Below are 23,112 nucleotides of genomic sequence, written 5' to 3' on the forward strand. Positions count from 1 at the left end.
TTGGGGGGAGGGGGGGGGGGGGGAAGTTGCTTTATATTTTAAATTAAGTATAATAAACATCTTTCAGAAAAAAAAAAAAAGAAAAAAAAAAAAGCTGTGAAGAGATTTTGGAAATAAAATAATAATAACACAGACTTATAGTTCAGATAGATCTACTGCTGATCCCCTCTGCCTGGGCTTTTAGAATAACTTTTCATGAAGACTAGAATAGATTAGAATAACTTTTAATGAAGGTTCTTGGATAGTGAGTGAACACTGCAAGAAAACTGAAGTGCAAGGAAAAGATATTCCAGTAAAACAAAGGTAGAGAACATCTCTTTGGAGATGTTATTTTACACTGTTTGGGAGTAGTGGTTGGATAAATTATTGTTTAGGTCACTATGACTTTAAATAACAAACAAACAAACAAACTAAAACTCCTAGCTGCAAACTGTTACACAGTGATTCTCTGTTTGTTCCCTAGGTGAAGTGAGACGAAGAAGGATATGAACATATTTATCTGCATCTGCCAGTTCCTTGCCATGAAACTACTCACATACCCATGTCAGGAATGAATTTTTTTCTCAAGATGCTGAACTTAATCTACAAGATTTTGTGTGTCACTGAGAATTTCTAAAACTCTGTTTTAACAGGAAGCCATTATTGTGCTATAGCATAGGAGCAAAAGATGGAGACTGACCATCTGAGGCCAATACTTCCTCCAGGCTAGAGCAATGTTATTCTGTCAACCACATGAGGTAATTCATGTATGCAAGGATTCAGATCTAGCCTACAAGCGTAAGTTTACCTCTAAGGTAGGAGTCTAAACTATCATTATAGTCAATGAAGATCCAGTCAATACAATCAACAGAGCTATTTGTGTCACTGTAAAACCAGACATTGACATTTGATCAGCTGGTTCCCTAGACACTACTGTTGCGCTGCCAAGGGGCTCAATTCATTTGACCACAGGTATTGATTTAGTGTCACCTGAAATGGCAAAGTGTATCCTGCCTGGCTTCCAGCTGTTGATTCTATATGACACTTGTAGGTTCTATGTTATATTTGCCAGCCACATGCAGGTGCCTGAGGCATTCTAAGTCCTTTCACGAGCCTATGTCTGGGCAGCAGAACTGATGCTTCATTATCTGAGCATGTATGTTGCAAAGGAAGTGAATTTCATGGCACACCCATTTCCAGCCTCCTTCATACTTATCCTCTCCCCTCCCCATCATGCAAACCAGGATATTTGGGGGCATAATACAGCTCTCTCATATCAAGTACTGCCACCAAATCAGAGGTTGGGACATGAGGAGAATAATTTATTTTCAGGTTACAATCCCAGCACGTTTTCCTAATGGATGAAACTGAGACACTATGTACCAGTATTTGGACATAGCCTTAGAAAGCAAGGTCAGGGATACTATTAATATTTAGTTGGAGTGTTCTTTTTACCACATGAATAGCATGTTTGCGATGCAGAAATATTCACTATCAAGTAGCCATAACCATAGACAAGACTGACTCAAAGTCAGAACAAAAACTCAATATTTCTTGAGTAGTGAATGTTCTGTTAAGTGAATTACTTATTTCTACTGTTTTTACTCTGATTATGTGCAGTATGATTTAAAACATACAAAAGTGGGATTTTTTAGTTATTTTACATTTTGAAATTATATATATTATGAGACAGCTGTTAAGCTTTTACATCTAGGAAGCTTGGGTAAGTTGAGAACTAAATTATTCATATTGACAGGTATAAGTTAACGTGACACCATATTTTCATTTGGAGCATTTTAGAATGGCAGCCTTCAATTGTAAATTTTATGACTTTAAACATCTAAGCTTTAGGTGTGCTTTAAGTATTTATTTTAAAACAGCTAAACAGGATTAAGTTAATCTGTTTTCCTAAACAACCATTAAAAACAAAATAAAAACTCATACAATCTAACAAAAAATCAGTACAATAAGTGCTTTAGATTATTAAAATTAAATTTCAGAAGGCTTATTCATTTTTTTCAGTGTTAGTGTAATTTGTGATTCACTTATAATGAAAATAAACTAGTCAATTTTAATTTTGGTTATATATGTTTGAGTCTTGTAAACACTAGCTTTGTGCTTCACTTTCAACTGCAAAATGGAAATAGAATAAATAATGGAAGTATTTTGACTTTGAGTCTGAATCTATCCTTTTTTATACAAAGGCTGGATTTGACTATAAATTGCACTAATAGAGTTCAGTATTTTTTTCTAATGCAGTATTTGATCATATAAAAGCAGAAACAGGGTCTGTAAAGAATTTAGAATCTCACTTTTTCAAAATGTAAAGAGATGTTTTTCTACTGATACCAATAAAATTACCTATAACTGTTTTTTGGTTTTTGTTTTGTTTTGTTTTGTTTTGTTTTATTCTGACAGAGTAGTGAGTGGGTATTAGGATTATGTTTCAATGTTCAGCATTATCCAGATTATAGAATTAAGGGTATGTTTAAGAATATTTCATAGGAAATGGAAGTTTAACATAGAAGTCATGTTTAAGACAAACTGTAATAACCTAGTTGGTTATTTATTTATTGTTAGTTTTTGCTCTGTGTGCCTTTACAAGGGAAGTTACTATGGAATGAGAAAGCATCTGAGTTTTTGAGATGCCTTAGGATGCCCTAAGATATCCAAGACATTCTCACTCAGCAGACATGCTGTAGAATGAATGACAGAGCCGTAAACTTCTATTGTGGTAGGTAAAGGCCAGGCATTTCAGACGGCACAAGACACATGCATGCAGTAAAACTAGTTGAATTCTTGGGACATGTTCAACTCACCTTCAGTTCAAACCCTGGACTTTAGTATCTGTTGCCCTCTTATATACTATATTTTATGCAGGCTCCACCTGCCTCTACAGGACAAGAATCTCCTCTAGGTTCTGGATTTTCAAGGTGTGCAAGCTCCATGCAGATAACACTTAAAGAGGGCATTTGGAACATCAGTAGGTATATATTTTCAGGAAACTGAATCCTGCCCATTGTATCTAAAAAAGCTCTTTCACTGAGTACATGTCAAAACCTGTAGTGTAGATGCTTACTTTTAGATATCTGAATCTAGAGGTCAATTCCACTGTTGGTTCCAGACAGTGTGAACAATTTGTGAAAATGCCACCTTCTCCTTTGATTAGAATATATTTGTACTTTTTTTGATTCAAATCCTTAGTCAAAACAAAAGACCAGTTTTCACTTTCTCTACAGCTGTTTCAGCATACAGATTTTTTAAAAAGGATAAAACATCAAAAGATATGCTTTTTAGTTTTTGATAAGTGAAATCTCTTTAGTTATTGTTTATGTTGAATATAAATGGGTGATACTGTTTGTGATGCTTTGATCCCTTCTTTTTGCAGTATAACTATTCAAATTTCTTATATTTGAACTAGTGCCAGCAATACTTTATATATGCAAAAGCAAAATTTCCTTTATTGGTCCTTAAACAACTTGATCAAAAGAAGAGCTCTGAAACTTATTCTGAAACCATAAATGTTGCCCTTTTAACTTTTCTTTTTCCCTTGGGTTATTTTTCGTTGTTGTTTGTTTGTTTTGTGGTTTGTTTTTTTTTTTTTCTCCACAGTATGAAAGGAACCGTCATTAAGCTCTGTTAACTGAGCATACCTTGTACTTGCAATTATCCTATCCCTTGTGCAACTCTCTTTACAGTATCAACTGAAGTGCTGAATTTTCAGTTCACTGAACTGCTTATCTTAATATTTGGATTCATGCCTACTCTATTTCACAAATTCAGCATTGCTCTTCCTTACCATAGTCTAGATCAATGTACATGACTTCAGAGTCCACTTCTTCCATACTGGGCTCAGAGCTGTATTTCTAACATTCCTGGGTATTAATTTCTATCCTATTCATCCAATTTCTCATCCTAAAAGCTGACTTCCATGTTGGCCTTTCATTCTATGATTTCTCTTTCCAGTGATTTTTCCTCTCTGTGAGTCCCTGCTACAGATACCCTGGTTTCCTGGTTGAAATTGATGCATCTGGACTGTCCTTAAGTGTCTAGGACGTTGTAATTGCTTCCTCAACAAAGATTTCATCTCTGATTGTAAGTAATCTACCAGAATGTTTCCAGACAAGCTTTGATTTATTTGACAGGAGTAACATCCCCCAGGGTTCATCTATTCTTGTGCAACAGCTTACCCTTTTTAACTTAATGACAACTGAAGAGCATGTGCTGGTTGCTGGGGCATTCAAGTTCGTAGCCTGGCACATTCATTTCTTGTGCCACTGGTTTTACTTTAAATAGATATAGCAGGTGATGAACTTTGAATTGTAGCTATGTGCTTGCTTCTGGCAGCTCTGGTTTCATTGGGGCAACTTCTGGAAAAAGATACAGCTGAAGAGATGTCAGAAATAACCTCTTTAATTACATGAAGAACAAGAGTTTGTCTGTAGTTATTGTCACCTTCTTGGAAAATATCCAGATCTTATTTTAATTCCTTAAGTGAGGCCTTCAGCTCCTAAAGTTTTACTTCAAATTTTCTGGGACATGCTTGAGTTCCCCATTCCCCATTTTCTGTTTGATTTTGTTTCAGAAATGTACAAGTACATGCATTGTCTCCATGGAAACTGAATCCTATGGTTGTCATCAGTACTGCCCTTTTTGACCTACTTGATTAGAAAAAGGTCAGGGCTGTGTGGAGTCAAACAGTCCTTATGTGAACTTTATTTACTAAGGATATGCAGAGCTTTCTTTCCATGGACACAACAGAACTCAAACGAGACATTTTCTCTATATAGTGGCAAATCTCTTTCAGGCAACACTTAGTCCATAATCTTTCTTCATTAACTTTTTCTCTGTTACTGTTGTATTGCCTTTTCTCTCCTTTTCTTCAGTCCTTCTGTTTTTTTATGGGAAATAAGAAGCTTCGCAGAAAGTTGTCAAAGAAAATTTTCCTCCATGTGTGCCTTTATTCAGGAGGCAACACCATCCTGAGTTTGAGGGAAAGACTCCTATTTTTGTATATATTGAAGGTCTTCTTACAACTCTTGTCAAATGAGGTAAAAGGTTTACACTTCCAGAACCAGGGACGATGAATCTGGCTTATAATAGCACCAGGAATCATGGAATCATATTGATTTCAAAGACAGTTTACATTATGTTACTGTAGATGTTGAAGCAAGTTTTCTTTTATCTGTACTCAGATTTTAATGTTATGACACATCAGTTTTCCTAATGTTTATAAATGCTTGTGGCTTTTTGCCAGTGTGCACTTTGCTAGAGTCATAAAAACTCCAATGAATGGCAACTTGTAAATAGTCTTGCTCTAGTATAGCTAAGCAACTTATTCGCTTTCCAATTAAGTATTTAGAGTAGATAAGAAAAGCAGTCAAGAATACCTATAACATTTATCTAGACATGGTTAGGACTGAGATGATCACTCTGGCAGATTTCATTCTTTTGGTTGTTGATTTTCTGTTACAGATTAGAATATATAGTGTGATATAACTACTGAACCTAGTTATATCTTATTAAAATTCTCTTCAGGTGTTCAGAAATGTGTCGAGGAGCTCATTTCTTCACACTAATGTCTAGCTGCCTGATTATCAGTTCATTTATGCTTTCCAAGGAATCGTTTATTTTTTTAAGACAGTGTAATTTTTGTGCAAGCCTGACTCTTATCTCATTTGCTTGCAAAGTGACAATTAATACCTGATATATAGCCTCTAGTGTACAGCCCTTGTCAGTTACACATTGAAATGTTCAGACACTTGCTTGGAAGTCTGTAAGAAAAAATTACTAAAATTTGTGTAAGTCTTTTATTTTTTATTTTTTAATACAAATGAAATTAATGTAGCCACATAGGTTTTGCATATTAACTACAGCAAGGCAATTTTTATAAATTGTATTCACAACTGCATTACTCCACATCTGATGATGCTGTCATTTCATTTTCTTTTGAAATTTTCCAGAAGAATGATGTTTGAGACAGAAAGTTCCTGAGAGCACCTCCTTAAGATGCTTGCTCTAGAAATTAGCTGTCTAGTGTGACCATCTGTTTGAAAGCTAGTTGAGTTAGTAAATTACTTTCAAACAGAAAATTACATTTAAAAACTTTAAAAATATATAGGTGACTTAACTTCCCCTAAACACTTAATTGCTCATTAACACATATTTGGAATGGAGTGTTTCTGACTCAGGTTAATAGGAGTTATGCCTTTGACATCAATGAAAGCCATAGAAAACATTCAGAGAAATGTGGGCGGTAGAAAAATATCAACCAACACAGCAGACATCTTTAGATGGTAAACTTTGATGGACTGAAGCAATATGAAGGGTATAAAATATGAATATCATTTTTAACTGAGGAAGAATTCCCTCAGAAAAATATCGCGGCAGGCAGACAGCTAGAGAAAACAGCTAGAAGACAGCCTAAAGAAGCCTTAGCAGACCATGCAGGGAAAAAAAAAAAAAAAAAGTAATGTAGAGAGTAGTGGAACATAGATTTCAGTGAAATTTACATATTCACATCAGTAGAAATAGTCTAGATTTGAAAAGACAGGAAAAAAAAAGACTTAATACTAATCTGCAGCCTCGAACTGAACTCTGTTCCCATTCCCACACCTGTAGGAAGTTTCATTTTGTTCAGTAGAACTAGTTTATTTTGCACCTAATTTTGCCTCTAGATTAGCTGCCCTTGTCCTAAAACAGGAGATTACTAAAACATGTTGATGATAACTTCTTGGTACAGGTACTAAGGGAGCCAACTAGGAAAGATGCCCTCCCTAGACTGTTGCTTGTAAACAGAGAAGGTCTTGTGGGTGAAGTGGTGATCGGTGGCTGGTTGCCTTGACCAGAGTGACCATGAAGTAGTGGAGTTTAAAATCTTTGGTGATAAGAGGAAAACTGCCACCAACACTTCAACCCTGAATATGGAGAGAGCAGACGTCAGGGTGTTCAGGGAACTGGAAGATCAGAAGGCCAGCTTGGCTGAGCAGGGATCTTCTTCCAGGTCTTAGGCAGAAAAATAAAGTATATGGCCACTAGAAGCGAGGTCAGCTGATGTGAAAGGACTACAGAGATGATGTTCATCATTGGAGGGAGAAAATGTGTGGCCAAAGCTCACTTAGAGTGGAAACTGGCCAGGTCTGTGGGGTACAACCAAAAAGTGTGTTGTTTTTTAATCTGTTAATGGCAAAGGGAGGACCAGAGATAGCACTGATCCATTATTTGCTGAGGATGGTCATCTCACAGGTAGGGATGTAGACAACGCAGAGATGTTTAATGCCTTCTTTGTCTCTGTCTTCAACATCAATGATGGGCTCTGGTACCCCCAAGTGCCTGGAGCTGGAGGACCATTACAATAAATTCCCAGCCAACACCGAACTCTTGTGGGATTTGGTGCTTCAGGTGGATACATATAAGCCTGTGGGATCTGGTGGGATTCACCCCAGCGTACTCGGAGAGCTCACTTATGTCACCATGAAACCTCTCTCAATTATTTTTCAATGGTCTTGGGAATCCAGAGAGGTCCCAGTCAACTGGATGCTGGCAAACGTTGTACCAATTTTCAAGTAGAGTGAAAAGAATACCCTGGAAATTACAGGCCTGTCAGTATTACTTCAGTGCCTGGTAAAATTACAGAGAAGATTATTCTGGGAGTTACTGAAAAACACTTGTAAGAAAACACAGTCATTGATCATAGCAAGCAAAGATTCATGAGGGGAAAGTTCTGCTTAACTAATTTAATTTCCTTTTATGATGAGGTTACCCACATAGTTGACCAAGGGAAGCCAACTGATGTAATCTTTTAGGAATTCAGCAAAGCTTTCAATATTTTTTTTTTTTTCACAGTATCCTTCTGGATAAAATGTCCAGCATACATCTTGACAAGTACATAATATTATGAGTGAACAATTGGCTGATGGGTCAGGCCCAAAGGGTTATAGTAAATAGGGTTACATCAGGATGGCAGCCAATCACTTGTGGGGTTCATCAGAGATCCATTTTAGAGTCAGTTCTCTTTTATGGTTTTATAAATGATCAGGATGTAAGACTTGAGCATACACTGAGTAGGTTTGCAGATGATACTAAATTAGGAGGAGGTGTTTACTCCTTCAAGAGTAGAGAGGCCTTGCAGAGAGATACTGACAAACTAGAGATGCCAGATTCTGCATCTAGGACAGGGCAACGCTGGATATACGTACAGATTGGTGGATGAAAGGCTGCATAGTAGCCCCGCATAAAGTGATATGAGGGTCCCAGCTGATGGCTAATTGAATATGAGTCAGCAGTGTGCCCTGGCAGCCAAACAGACTAACTCTACCATGGGCTGCATCAAGCATGGCATTGCTGCTAGCAGGTCGAGGGAAAGGACTGTCCCAATCTGCTCTGCGCTGGTGAGGCCTCACCTTGAGTACTGTGGGCAGTTTTAGATGCCCTGATATTAGAAAGGCATAAAAGTATTAGAGTGTGTCCAAAGGAGGGCTACAGAGGTGATGAAGGGGCTGGAGGGTAAGACAGATGAGGAGCATCCGAAGTCACTTGGTCTGTACAGCCTAAACAAGAGGAGACAGAAGGGAGACCTCATGGCAGCCTACAGCTTCCTCATGAGGGGGGGTAGATGTGCAAGCACTGATCCCACTGGTGGACAGAAAGAGGAGTCAAGGGAATGGCATGAATCTGCATTGGGGAGGTTCAGGTAGAATATTAGGGTTCTTCACCAAGAGGGTGGTTGAGCATTGGAACAGTTTCTCCAGAGAAGTGGTCACGGCACCATGCCTGGCAGAGTTCAAGTGTTTGGACAATGCCGTCAGCCATATTGTTTTATTTCTGGGTGGTCCTGTGTGGAGCTGGAGTTGGATTCAACAATCCTTGTAGGTCTCTTCCAGCTCAGGATATTCTATGATTCTAAATTACAACAAAGCTATCTGCTATGCATATATCATTTTTTAAAATTTTCTTTTTTCTACTAAAAAAAATAGTAAACAAAGTCTTTGTAGCAATAGTATATGGATTCCCATTCTCATTCTACTGAAAGTAGCAGTAAAATTTGAAGTGTTTTTAATGAATTTTGTCAGCGTTAATGAATGTTTAACCAGAATAATAAGACATCTGTCCCCTTATCTAGAGTAATGGATTCTAGCAGCAAAAAGAGAAGGAAGAAAAACTATACAGTATTAAAAGATAAGAGCAAATCCAGAGCTAACATATATTATTTACCAGACAGAGGCTCCAATTTAAATCCCAGGAAACAGAATAAGCAGGAAACTTTGGGTTGATATTGCTGAGTTTTGCATGACTATGATAATGACTTCACTAATCTGCAATTGCAAAGAATTAATTTCCATTTGTTTCCCTGTCCAAATTTTGCTATTTTTTAAAGCTCCTAATGCATCCCATTCTATACAAAGGTATGTTCTTATTAAAAATATATATTTACATACACTTAGCAACTTGGAACTATACTTGAAGAGTTGTTTTTCAGTATCATCCCTAATATAGCCCTGGTAGGACAGGAGAATAATTTGATCTCGTGAAACATATGATAGAACAAATTTATCTTTCAGCTCAATCAGACGAATCATGAGAACATTAAACATTTAAACTCTATGCAATAACAGAGCATGTGTGGCATGTATATGTATATATGCAAAGTCTGTATTTTATTAGGAACTTTCTCATCTCTGTAGGCATGTGCACACACAAGGATTAACTATTCATTTCTTTTTTTCCTACCTCTCTTGTAGTTTCTGTTTTTCAATAACACCCAATTCTTTCCTTCCTTGGGGGTAAACTGTCTTACATTTTTTTCCCCATTTTTAAGTGTTTTTTTCTTTTCTTGTCTACATATCCCATTAAATATTTACTAGCGTTTCCCATTTTTCCTTTAGATCTTCTATTGTCTTGCCACAATTTTTATCTACCTTTCACTGAGACTTTGTAATTTCTATTTATCTTTTACAATTTTCTAGACCCTCTGTTCCCATTTTTTCTCCTCCATTCAGTTTTTTAATTATTTCTATTCAGCTTTCCATTTGTAATAATCAATTTTAGGTTGGACTTTTTTTTTTTTTTTTTTTTGAGTCATGCAGGTCTTCCTGGATAGTTGTGAATTGCATGCAGCACAATATAAGCATCACATTACCTGTTCTAAGACAGGTTTCTCTGCGAAGCTTAAGTTACACTTTAATTCATTTAAATATGACAGCAATAGATAAGACTAGGCAGAAAAAAAAATCTGCTTCAGCATATTTGGGAGTTGTAGTGAGGGGATATATTACTTTAATAAATTATCTATTGCATTCAGTTTAAAGTTATTTTGAAACATGCACTATTGTCATTCTGTTCATACTCTTCCCTATGTAGCACTTCTTGTTGATCTCAAAGACTGTCATTAAGAACTATTGCAGCATTCCTTGGACTTCTCAGTCTTGTTTTCTGCATAGATATCAATTTGTTAAACAACCTGAATCTTTGACAACTTACACAACAGTTCAGCTAATGGTCCATGCTTTAATGCATCTTTTCAACTGCAAACATCTGCCTAAAGATGGCTGTGCTTTCATGACTGTCAAGCTCTAGGGAAAATGTGAAGTTAGATGTCATTTTGTTGATTGGGTTTAAAGCAAGGACGCAAAGATAAAAGATTGCTGGCTCTAAGCAGAAATTCCATGTAAATTATTTATAGTCTAAAAATAATGCACTATTCAACACTCACAGGAAGGAGTCTTCTTTCTGTGTCTGTTTTCTAACTGTTCCTTTAGAATTATTCCAATTAATATTCAAAGATTACCAACTTCCTACTTATAAATGAGTTGCTTATTAATATAACATAAGCTGTCCTCCTTTCTTCTTAAGAGGCAGAGCACAACATGCTGTAAACAGTATTGACAGGAAAATACATGGTCTGGAACTGTAGTGAAGCCATTTACCATTCATGAAGTAACTTACCAATAATCATTGTCTGCTTATGAATTTCTCAGTATGGTGCTAAAAAGAAAATTCTAATGTTAAGGTTTTAACAGGGCACTGAGGTCAAAAAAAAAAAAAAAAAGCGAACAGTAGTGAATGACCTAGAACTGATTTTATTTTAATTATATATATATACGCAGAGCTATGTAGATTAAAGTGTTCATTTTGATTTGCACATGCAGATATAAGAAATGTACTTTTAGTTAGTTGGAAAAATCAGCAAAGAAATATGGCCTTATGACAAGCTAATGCAAAGCTCAAAAACTTGCAAATAGATCTACTGGCCATAACTAATAAATAACAAAAAGGTGTCCTTCCATCAGTATGCCTTTGGGGAAATAGAATAACTATTCTAACAGGACAAATTTAAAACAATTAACAGTACTCTAATCAGTGGTCAAAAGCTAAGTAAAGGTTACGTTTCATAATGATTTTACAACTCAAGAAGTAAACAAAACAAAACAGCCTACATCTATTTGCCTAAAAGCATGTAAAAATCAAACACAATAGCAATAAATGTAAAGCAGCACTACATTGAATGCAACTTCATAACTACATGCTGATTATTTTGACAAGTTCAGCTGTTCAATATCATGCCTGACTGCTTCTTTATGGTTGATGGTTTTCTTTTCTTCAATATGACAAGGCTAAATGAATTTGAACCCAAGTGAATTAAAACCCTGATTCACTTACTTTGGCTAAAACCCCTTCTGCACAAAAGAAATGTGGTTGGTTTTGTTGTTGTCGTCGTTGTTGTTTTTCTTCTGCTAATTCATTGGTAGAAACATTGGACTATCAAGGAAAACATCTAGTTTTTGCATATTCCATACTTCTTTTGCACAGGACAAAAGACTCAGACACTATTCTTCAAAGGAGTGACTAAAGTCATCTTATGGCTAAAACTAATTTTTTAAAATAAGTAAGTGATTTAGATTTTGCTGGCTCTTGATATAAATTCAAATCAGTTTTGTAGATAATAAATGTGGTATAACTTTGAAAATAGAAAATCGTATACTATTAGCATGAGAATAATGTTTCCTGAAGGACACAAAAAGATTGCTAAGGAGTGAGCAGTTTCTGTTCAGGCAGAACAGCTAAACTATACCAGGATGTAATATTTTATAAACTAAAGTTAACCAGAACACCATTGGGATAGGAAGGAAAACATGTGATGGCATTTTCTTTACTTAATATAAGCATCAGTCACTCTTTAATTCCTCTCAGGAGGATCACTACTACAATATTGTCTTTCAAAAGCCCCCCAGCATGAAAACAAATTGAATACAGACTAATTTTTTCTTAAATTAAAACATTTTCATAGCAATAGGCAGACACACAAACAAGAGAATGTAATTGTTCTCTAAACCAAGTATAATTTTTGTCCAGTTCTTTGTATACAGGTGATCTACGTGCTTAGCTCTGTATAACGTCATCATATCACTTTCTATATTTCCTCTACATGTTGCAAAATGATGGCTGAACTAATGTAGTGGGAGATATAAAAGTTATAATAAACAAAAAAATGGGAAAGACAAAGGAACTAGAGGTATAAGAAACCAGGAGGTAGACTGTTGTGCAAAATAAATAGGAAAAACTATCCTTTCTTGAGTGGAAGTCAATACAAATTTTTTAAAGCCTACAAAAATATTTAAATAAATCCAGTAGATTCCAAACCAAAACCAAATAAAACAAACAAACAAAAACAACAGATGAAGAAAAAAAATGCACATTAATTGTTTTTATTTCAATTTACAGAAGACCAGTGTTATCTTCCAAAACTTCTAGAAACATTTTTGACAGAAATTATAAGTACAGCAATTGGCTTAGCCAAGGAAATTCAGTACTCAACCATAAATCTCCCACTAAAATCCCTACTTCTCTTTCTCCCTCCTCCATCCTCTGAAAAATCTTCGGCTAGATAAAAACTCATTGCAGACATTCCTGAAGGTAAGCAACTCAAGCCTTTGGTAGATGAAGAGGTAGCAGGTAGATGTGCTATAAATGAATTTCTGAACACCTACAGCAACAGCAGGTGTGACCAAGTCCTGTGTTTCAGGAGAAGAACCATATTGATGTGTGCTAATGATGAGGCAGCAGACAACAGCACCAAGCTATTCCCGATGTGCTTGAAATTCTGGTTTTGTAGGAGTTTGCAGCATGACAGGGCTTTGGTTAAAATAATTTTTCTTCCTTATCCTACAAGTGGTTCTTTCAAAGGGAGACATACTGTTTATTCACAATCACCCTTCCCCACCCTCTTGCAATAAAAGCAGACTGCTATGATTTTCTATATTCAATATAAGATAAGGCAAAGATATTGGATGTGTTTAGTTAAATCTAGAAAGCCTGGGTTTAGTACACTGGAAGAAACTCCATTATTTAAGTTAAGAAATTTTGCTAGTTTGTTTGAAAGCTGAAAGCTGTTAGCAGATTCATAAACTGGTTCAGACACACACAAACACAAGACTTTAATACTTCATTGTAAAAATTCAGTAACTTAAGCCAACTTTTTACTCATTTAAAAGATATATTTATTCCATAAGCATATTGCATAAATCCCTTTAAAATTCTAGCCAAACTTCAAGCCTGATTAGGGGTCTCCAGTGACTGTCAGAATTTTTTTTGTTTGTTTCATTAAAACTATACATCCCCAAAATGCTTTTGGTTTGGGTGTGTGAGAAAAAAAAAAAAATCTCCTCTGTTAGCACCACGTATTGTCTTGGGGGACATGTGGAAAACGTAATTTCTCAGGTAGTCTTCTGTTGGTTTTCTTGTTGTTGTTGTTTTAAAGGAATGCTTTGATTAAGTAATTCATTTGGAGAATTTAAATAATTGTCCTTTCGGAAATCTGGACTAAGTACAAAGTCTGCTTTAGAAATAAGTTGCATAAATTTGAGGGGCTTCTGAAAAAAATAAAAATAAAATCATACAGAAAAATATTTCTCAGGGAAATAAAAAAAAATGCTCCCATGGAGAAAATTTGGAGATATTTTTTCTTTAAAGCATTGTAAATATTTGGAACATCTATTCTAATCCACTGTATGATAGCTCATATTGTTTACATATACCTGAAATAACATGGAAAGTTACTGCATCATGCACCGCTCTAGCAATGTTTTTTTAAAATAACATTTTACTGAAATGTTCATGTTCCAAAGATAGGCTATAAATTCTACCATTTGACAGTGGCTTCAGAAACATCGGTAAACTGGTATGTACAGAGGTTACTATACTTCACAAATCTTTCTGAGCTAATTGATTTAAAAATTAAAGAAAACCCTTTCAAATATTTTCTTTTTTGGAAAGCAAATGGTAAAGTACTTCCTGCTTGATTTTCCTACAGTTTAAGGCAGTAATGTCTTTTTCTTTTTTATGTCTCTTTTTCCCCTTTCCTTTCTACGGAACCAGATAAGACTTTTAAAAACTTTCAATATTTTTATTAATTTAAATATTTTTCTTGTAAGCCATGTATTACACACAGCCCTTCCTTTCCAGTATCCCATATACATTATGCAATCAGATCCCCTCCTATGCCCCCTTACTGCACGTTTCCCTGAACTCCTTCCAATAAAGCACTACTCCCTGCTTAGCACCATCATACCACACAATCACAGAGTGAAAGAATTACAGAACAGTTGAGGCTGGAAGGTACTTCCGGAGGACGGAGGACGTCTAGTCCAACTCTTCTGCCCAGGCAGGATCACCTAAAGTCACTTGACCAGGACCATGTCCAGACAGCTTTTGGAGTTCTCCAAGGAGGGAGACTCCACAACCTCTCTGGGCAACCTGTCCCAGCGCTTGGTCACTCTCACTCTTTTCTGATGTTCAGAAGGAACTTCATGTTTTTTAGTTTGTGCCCATTGCCTCTTGTCCTGTCACTGTTCCCCACTGAAAAGAGCCTGGCTCCATCTTCTTTATGCTCTCCCTTCAGGTATTGATAAACATTTATAGAATCACCCCTGAGCCTTCTCTTCTTTAGGCTGAACAGTCCCAGCTTTCTCAGTCTTTCCTAATTGGAGAGATGCTCCAGTCCTGTCACTGCCTTTGTGGTGTTTCATTGGATTATTTCCAGTATGTCCATGTCTCTCTTGTACTGAGGAGCCCTGAACTGGATGCAGTACTCTAGGAAGGATCCCCTCCCTTTACCTGCTGGCAAAACTTTGCTTAATGCATTCCAGGATACCATTAGTCTTCTCTGAGTCATGCATACATTGTTCATTTGTGTTCAGTTTGGTGTCCACCAAAACCAAATTTCTTTTCTGCAGAGCTGCTCTACAGCTGCATGGCCCCCAGCATGTACTGCTACCTGAGGTTGTTCTTTCCCAGGTGCAGGACTTTGAAGTTCTTGTTGAAGTTCATGAGGTTAAATATTACTCATTTTTCACCTTTTGGAAAAAAACAAATAATCTACCTTTTTTTTTTTTCTTCACTTCCATCTTTTTTAATTCTATTGTGAAAAATTACAGAAGCAGTCATAGTACTGAAAACTTTAGAAATCTACCATACTAATGCAGGATATGAGCTATTCAGTAAATATATATGTACACAGATGCCTGAGCAGAAATGTAAAAAACAAAACAAAACAAAACAACAAAAAAAAACATGCACACAAACCTAAGTTCTGAGCTGCCTGGAGTTTAAAAATCAGATGTGCTTTTCACTCAGTAGAAAGAATAGATAGCTTTGTTAGCTTTGTTTACCTGAACAGCAGTTTCCTAAAGTGTTTCAAAAACGTAAAAGGTATGGTCTCATCAATAGTGTTCAGGAGTTCAGTTAGGTGACAGACTAATTGCTGCAACTTTGGATTCATTTGTGGCCTTATAAAGCAAAGGAACATCTGGTGTATATTTCTGTCACGTCCTCCTTCAACAACACAATGCACTATGTCATCAACATCACGTATGCTTGTTCCTAGGTTATAACTTTTTTTCTTCCCTACATGGTTTCTATAGCCCATAGGCTATATAAAGTAATTTGGATGCACAAGACAGCAGCTCGTCTATAATGCTGTTAGTGCTCCTGGAATTCATGTATATTTGAGCATAACATACTGACTCTGAAAAATAAAAACATACTTTTTGGAATTACAACTACAAGTGGGAGTACAAAATGAAACTGAAAAAAAATAAGTATTCTTTCATACATAACTTGTTTTCACTAGTCAACAAATAGAGAATTGTGTCCATTTTCACAAAGCTCTGATGATGCAAACACACCTATCACAGTTCAAAAAATTCTTAGATTCTTATCAGTTTGTACTGGGCAGACCCCTACTGATTTCAATGAAAATTTTATTGACTGAGAATTAAGTAAGGCCTGCACATTTCAGCTTTATAGTATTACACTTCTGGATAAAGGCTTAGTGCAGAAGCAGGTCTACAGGGTAATGATGATGTCGATAATGCTGCAACTTCCATTGTGGTTTACTGCTTTAACATGATAAAAGACATAAATCACTGATATTTAAAATAAGGAGAAACAGTTTTGATGAAGTAGTTAGAAGTGCAAGTACATATATTTACTTGTATCTACTTATATACATATATAGATACAAACATATGTTTAAAAAAGTCATACTGGTAAAGAAAATTTTGAAAAGTGTGATGACCTTAAGTTGGAAGTTACAAGATTGTTCTCTAGTCTCAAAGCCAGTCCTAGTTTATGGATATACTTTTCAGAATGTTTGAGAATATGTGCATCCTGAAGGAAGTATACTTGTATACTCTTATATACTCTTGTCTTCTTCTTCCCCTTCCACAAAAGGGGTATGTATTTCTTTTCTTGTAAGAGTCCTAAGATTCTGTCAGGGTACAGATAGGAGAAACATAATTCAGTTCCTGTCTAAGGAGAAAAGGCAACAGTAATAACTACACTTCCATTGTATGCCCAGTTTTGTGTAGAGAAATTAAAATTAGAAACCACAGAGCCCATACAATTGCAAAAAGTGATTTCTGAAGCTCTGGTAAATCCATACAACTCAGAATTCCAGTTAAAATAAACTATTAACAATCAGCTACAAAATAATTAGTACTGTCATTAAATGAAATGACTTCTAAGCATTTTCTTTTATAACTGATCAAAGGATACCGAATTTCAGCTTTCCAATCTTTTTTTTTTTTTTTTTTTTAATGTGAGCATGTCTTTGGCTGCATGAATGTACAGGAAGCAGAAACCACTAGTGGATTCTACACTGTTCCTTCCAGATTAAGACCCAAGAAAGTCAGCACACTCTTAAAGCATCCTATGCATATTTTAATGTTGTTTGAGTGGTAACAAGATAAATACCCTTTGTGCCTTCTTACTCAAAAAACATAATCATTTTCTCACTTAAGAGATTACAGCCTTTGATGAAACTGAATTAAAAATCCTAGTTTCTGTTACGTTAGTTTTTTCATGCAGAAACATACACTGAAATCCCTCACCACATTCACCAATATATATTTTTTAAATATGTAGGATATGTTAATTGTGCTTTCTTTTTTTCTTTTCATAGTGCACAGAGAGAAAACTAATTTTGGATGCTTAACTGTATTTCTCATTCCTCAGACTAGAAAAGCCACATGTGTGCATGAATTTAGGAGGTAGGCATTACAGTGTCTCATCTGAGAAATGCTCTAATACCCTAAAAACTAGAGGTCAAACTCACTGGAGGGGCAAACTGGGACAGCTCTACAACTGACATCTTTTTCACCTCAAAACAATCAAATCTTTCTCTTACAAAGAATTCTATTGCTGTCGAGCTATCAAATTATTTTTTGTTTCTTCTGATATCTTCAGTGCAGAAAATACGAAAGGCTACCTTTTCTTTTCAATCCAAAATTTTGAATGTGTTCTTGCACGTGCCATAAGCATGCCAGAACACCATATGGAAAACATGATATGTGAGGATAGATGTAGGAAAAAACATAGATATGAAAAGGAAGGAAAACAAAAGACAAATACATTTTCAGAATTAGTGGCATGGATCTGGGGATGTTTTTAGAATGTGACTAGGAGGTAAAATAATGAGTAAAATAATTAGGATCCTGTTCTCAGATTAAACCTGGTCAAAATATAAACAGGAAGTTCTTATATTTTGCTACCCTTCTTTGTCACTAACAGTGGACAAAAAATAAACAGGATTTGTTGTTGACATGTTTGTTTCATTTAAGCTTAATTCAACAGCTATGAAGCCTTCTCTGGTACCCAACCATTCTTCTTACTTATCTAGTTGTCTACCCATCCAGGCCATAGTGTTCCAACTTAGACACAAAAGTCTAACTGGAGTTAGTGTTAAGTACCTTCCTAACATTGAGGTAAATGGCATCTACTTCCTTTACTTGTCTGCAAATCCAGTGATTTTATCACAGAAGACAATCAGGTTGGCCGGGCATCGTTTAATCCCAGTAAGATGACTTACACCTTGGTTTTCCCAGGGAACAAAGTGGAGCTGACGGGCCTGTAGTCCCTTGGGTTAACCTTTTGACATTTCTTTTTTACCAGTCATTGGGTAACGGCATGAATCTTTATGTCCTTCCAAAGATGATGGAGAGCAGCATTGCAAGGATATCAGCCAATTCTCCAAACACTCCTGGATGCAGCCTATAGGGTTCCAAGGACCTGTATGGGTCAGTTTTTCTTTTGTAACTGTCCCCTTTTCCACCCCAGTATGCTGCCTTTCTGCACTGGAGCACTCTCATGAGCTCTCTGTTTAACCAAGCCAGTCTCTGGTCTGTTTTTTTTCCCTGTATATCATGATGAACTGTTTTTGTGCTAGAAAGATCCTGTCTTTAAACACCTGTTGTCTTTCCTGACCTCTTTGCCCTTCTGTGCTGCCTCCAATGGGATCCCACCAAACAGTTTCCTGAAGTCTGCTTTCCAAAGTCTGCTTGACTACCTTCTAAGGCCTGAACTCTCCTGCTGCTGTCCTCCTTACTACTCTTTGGATCCCAAACACCATGATTTCATGTTAACTGCAGCCACAGCTACCACTGACTGCCGTATTGCTAGGCAGTTCTTGTTGATGAGTATTGGATCCAGCTGTGAGTTGATCCATCCCCTAGTTGACCCTTTTGATACCTGCACTAAGAAACTATCTCTGGCACCCTTTGGAAAGCTTGCTTGCATCTCTCTGTGTAGATCTAGCAGATGGCAAGGAGTTTCAAGTCTCCCATAAAATCCAGGTTCTGCGATAAAGAGATTTCCTCTAGTTATTTAAAAAACTTGTCATCTTCCTGACCCTGATCAGGTGGCCTGGCAAAATTTCCCACCACAATGCCATATTCACTGGCCATTCCTCAGATTTCCAGGTTACCACAACTTTTCAACCAGCCTGCTGTCTGCTGTATACAAGACTTCAAGCTGCTCCTTTGCATTAAGGGCAACCTCTCTTTGATTTATTCCCTGCCTGCCCTTCCTGAAGAGCCTGTAACGACGCATCACAGCACTCAAGTTATGCAGGCTGTGCCACCATATCTCAGTTATTTTAGCATCAACGATGTCACAACTCTTCATCTGTACATGGAGCTTTAATTTCTTCTGCTTCCTTCCAAGGCTGCATGCATATCAGAAGGGCCTTCTTTTGCCCCATTTTGTTGTTCCTAAAGTGTCTATTTTTCCTGGCACTCTGAACCATTTGCTTTCCACCACTGTCAACAGCTTCCACACTTAACTGGGTTGTAATTTCTCTCCACCTAGTTTAAAACTCTCCTCAAAAGGTTTGAGGTCTTGGCCAAGAGCCTTTTGCTCCACTTCATCAGGTGTGTCCTGTTGTTACCCAGCAGTCCCCAGGTTTGGACCACTTTGACTGCAGCTTTGTTAAAAAACAGAATGAAAACGTGGCATATGAGGCAGAAAGATTTCCTGAAAAACATTGATCATAAAGCAAAGTGATGTATAGAAAAAGAAAAACACATCCACAAAGCTAATAGCAATACAGTTATTGAACTTAATGAAACTGAAAAGAAATGGACAAAGTTAAAAGTTACAAAACATTAAAAAATATACCAGGCCAACAACCAGGATTTTGCCAACTACAACAGTTTTTGATAAATGTCTAGCCCAAGTAAATGGGGAACTTTTATTTTGGTAATATATTGCATCTTAAAAATGAACTCAGTTTTTATTGATTTTGAAAGTAACACTTGCAAGTATGAAGGTAATAGCTTTTTGATTGATTCAGTCAGGATGAGTTAGGCTTTGTGAATAAAGGGGGAATTAATCAGTAAGGGTTTGATTTAGGACCTCTTTCATAATATAGATTTCCATTTTTTTGTGTCATTGTTCTGTTGTTAAAGACCTGATGGACTGTTTGCTCTGAGGTGAATGATTAAATGACTGTTACTGAGAGTGACTGAAAAGTGAGGCCATCTCAGAAGAATTAAAGTCTTCCTGAAATTAAATGCAACAATCAAACTCAATCTAAGAAAGCCTGCAGGAACTTATACAGTAAGCAAGCAGAAATTGAAACATTTTCCATTCCAAGCAAAACATCTCAGAAAAGAGACAGAAATGGTTCAGAAATCAACTTTCAGAGAGATAAAGAATAGTTTAGGTGGAAATACATAGAGACACATATTGAGGTATTTGTGACAGGCATTCAAATGAGTGACGTACTTCCAGTCCACATCATTTGTATTGACAAGAATCACTGTATAAATCTGTTCCATATTGGCTTTTGAGATTCTCCCCTTCCCCCTCTCTCCCCATGTAGATAGATGCTATCTTGGCAAGGTGTAAAATATTATTAGGCTTGCTAATCTGTGGTTGAAACAGAGATCCTTAGATACTGAGCTGATCAAGTAGCCAAAGATTTTTTTTCTTTGTCTTCAGTGATTAAAAGTAATTATTCAGGAGAAGTTAAACTCCAGGAAGTGGATAACATTTCTTTGTTAAAATTCTTGAAAACAAATCGCCTTTATGCTATGTGACTAGTTCTATTACAGGATAATAATCTATATAAAACTACAAGTAATATTGATTTTTTACCTCTTAGGAACATAAGAGTCCCCTGTTACTTACTACCCATGAGCAGAGGACAATTCCACCACTGCTCGTTATCTATTATTATTTAATAATGACACATATCATAATTTATGAACTCCTGTCCTTCAAATTGTGATGGTTCATAACATTGTCGCCGACATCTCTGCAGTATCAGAAAACTAGCATTAGGAAAAAAAATTGTCACAGAAAATAATTTAGAAATATTATTTCCAGTCCACATGTTGTGCACTTTTACTAGGTTTATTGTAGACTTTTAGTTCTAATAAGGCCAAAGCTCATCTGGAGCTCAATCTGGCTACTGCCGTTAAAGACAACAAAAAATCCTTTTACAAATACATCAACGCGAAACGGAGGACTAGGGAGAATCTCCATCCTTTACTGGATGCGAGGGGAAACCTAGTTACTAAGGATGAGGAAAAGGCTGAGGTGCTTAATGCTGCCTTTGCCTCAGTCTTTAGCGGCAATACCGGTTGTTCTCCGGACACCCAGTGCCCTGAGCTGGTGGAAGGGGATGGGGAGCAGGATGTGGCCTTCGCTATCCATGAGGAAATGGTTGGCGACCTGCTACGGAGCTTGGATGTGCGCAAGTCGATGGGGCCGGATGGGATCCACCCAAGGGTACTGAGAGAACTGGCGGAGGAGCTGGCCAAGCCGCTTTCCATCATTTATCGGCAGTCCTGGCTATCGGGGGAGGTCCCGGTTGACTGGCGGCTAGCCAATGTGACGCCCATCTATAAGAAGGGCCGGAGGGCAGACCCGGGGAACTATAGGCCTGTCAGTTTGACCTCAGTGCCGGGGAAGCTCATGCAGCAGATTATCTTGAGGGTCATCACGCGGCACTTGCAGGGCAAGCAGGCGATCAGGCCCAGTCAGCATGGGTTTATGAAAGGCAGGTCCTGCTTGACGAACCTGATCTCCTTCTATGACCAAGTGACGCGCTTGGTGGATGAGGGAAAGGCTGTGGACGTGGTCTACCTTGACCTCAGTAAGGCTTTTGACACCGTTCCCCACAACATTCTCCTCAAGAAACTGGCTGCTCGGGGCTTGGACTGGCGTACGCTTCGCTGGGTTAGAAACTGGCTGGATGGCCGGGCCCAGAGAGTTGTGGTGAATGGAGTCAAATCTGGTTGGAGGCCGGTCACTAGTGGAGTCCCCCAGGGCTCGGTACTGGGGCCGGTCCTCTTTAATATCTTTATTGATGATCTGGATGAGGGCGTCCAGTGCACCCTCAGTAAGTTTGCAGATGACACCAAGCTAAGTGCGTGTGTCGATCTGCTCGAGGGCAGGAAGGCTCTGCAGGAGGATCTGGATAGGCTGGAGCGATGGGCTGAGGTCAACTGCATGAAGTTCAACAAGGCCAAGTGCCGGGTCCTGCACCTGGGCTGCAACAACCCCAAGCAGAGCTACAGGCTGGGAGATGAGTGGCTGGAAAGCTGCCTGGCCGAGAAGGACCTGGGAGTATTGGTGGATAGTCGGCTGAATATGAGCCAGCAGTGTGCTCAGGTGGCCAAGAGGGCCAACGGCATCCTGGCCTGTATAAGAAGCAGTGTGGCCAGCAGGTCGAGGGAAGTGATTGTGCCCCTGTACTCGGCTCTGGTGAGGCCGCACCTCGAGTACTGTGTTCAGTTTTGGGCCCCTCGCTACAGGAAGGACATGGATGTGCTCGAGCGAGTCCAGAGAAGGGCGACCAAGCTTGTGAGGGGTCTGGAGAACAAGTCTTACGAGGAGCGGCTGAGGGAGCTGGGCTTGTTCAGCCTGGAGAAGAGGAGGCTCAGGGGCGACCTCATCGCTCTCTACAGTTACCTGAAAGGAGGCTGTAGAGAGGTGGGGGTTGGTCTATTCTCCCACGTGCCTAGTGACAGGACGAGGGGGAATGGGCTAAAGTTGCGACAGGGGAGTTTTAGGTTGGATGTTAGGAAGTACTTCTTTACCGAAAGGGTTATTAAGCATTGGAACGGGCTGCCCAGGGAGGTGGTGGAGTCACCATCCCTGGAGGTCTTTAAAAGACGTTTAGATGTAGAGCTTAGGGATATGGTTTAGTGGAGTACTTAGTGTTAGGTCGGAGGTTGGACTCGATGATCTTGAGGTCTCTTCCAACCTAGAGAAATCTGTGAATCTGTGAATCTGTGAATCTGTGAGTTATAATATTATTACTAGGAAATTATTTTGTGATGATAGGTAAAT

At 37.8% G+C, this 23,112-nt stretch overlaps 1 protein-coding gene across 6 annotated transcripts in view; it reads right to left on the bottom strand.

The window, feature by feature from the left end:
- Positions 1 to 23,112, bottom strand: part of GPC5 (glypican 5) — a 770,806-nt gene that overhangs the window by 450,668 nt on the left and 297,026 nt on the right. The window lies entirely within an intron of this gene.

Source organism: Anser cygnoides, chromosome 1, assembly GCF_040182565.1.
Source record: "Anser cygnoides isolate HZ-2024a breed goose chromosome 1, Taihu_goose_T2T_genome, whole genome shotgun sequence".
In the NCBI taxonomy this organism is placed as follows: Eukaryota; Metazoa; Chordata; class Aves; order Anseriformes; family Anatidae; genus Anser; species Anser cygnoides.